The following is an 857-nucleotide window of genomic DNA, read 5'->3' as shown; positions in this document are numbered from 1 at the left end:
TGTATTTTAGAAAAAATGACGAACAGGTTGAATCAAATTTCTGAACTTTTATTATAGGTTTCAAAATGAAGTGTCATTGACATTGGTTATTTTGCTACACCAACTTTACTTTAAATTCTGTACAAAATAGATCTTTCATCTTAAATGACATGCCCAGACTAGGGATGGAAAGTTTTGAAAAATAATCGATTCTCGATTCTCGAATCTTTTTTAATCCTTACGATTCTTGGAACCGAATAATCGACGGTGAGATTCGAATTACTAGATTCTAATCGATTCTTTACTTCAATTTTTCTTTCACTTGAAAAATCTAAAAAAACGGCTAATTATTCAGCCATCACTCATAGCTATTATAATGAGTCAATTAAAATTATTGTAACAAGAGATTTAATTGTAAATTTGTGGAAAAATTTTTTCATTTTCTATAAAATGGGTGATTGAAACATATTCACGGGAGTGGAATCGGAGTCGATTTTTCCATCCCTAGCCCAGACTTGCTCGTTTCAGTTTTGCTATCGTCGCGAGCTGTTTCGGTGCGCGCATAATTAAGTATTTAAAAATAAAAAAATAAGAAAAAAATCTTTTTAATATACAACGCTTTTATAAATGGACTACAAAATAGAAAATAATATTTCTCAGTCCCATAGAATTTGTTTTGATAACTTTTAATTTTGAAATTTTAGCACAAGTCATTATAAACCATTTATGAGATTGAAAACGAAAAACGTGAAAACGTGAAACATAACATAGACCTAAAATTTCTACAGAGAAAGTACAAATTTGAGATCGATTTTAAGCGGTCGTTATTCATGTGGTGTTCACAAATATATAAATGTATTTATTTTAAAAAGTTTTAA

The sequence above is a fragment of the Rhagoletis pomonella genome, unplaced genomic scaffold (genome assembly GCF_013731165.1).
Source record: "Rhagoletis pomonella isolate Grant_MI unplaced genomic scaffold, Rhpom_1.0 Rhpom_scaffold_00008, whole genome shotgun sequence".
NCBI classification, from domain to species: domain Eukaryota; kingdom Metazoa; phylum Arthropoda; class Insecta; order Diptera; family Tephritidae; genus Rhagoletis; species Rhagoletis pomonella.
The sequence above is the reverse complement of the archived record's forward strand: the minus strand, read 5'-3'. Positions refer to the sequence as shown.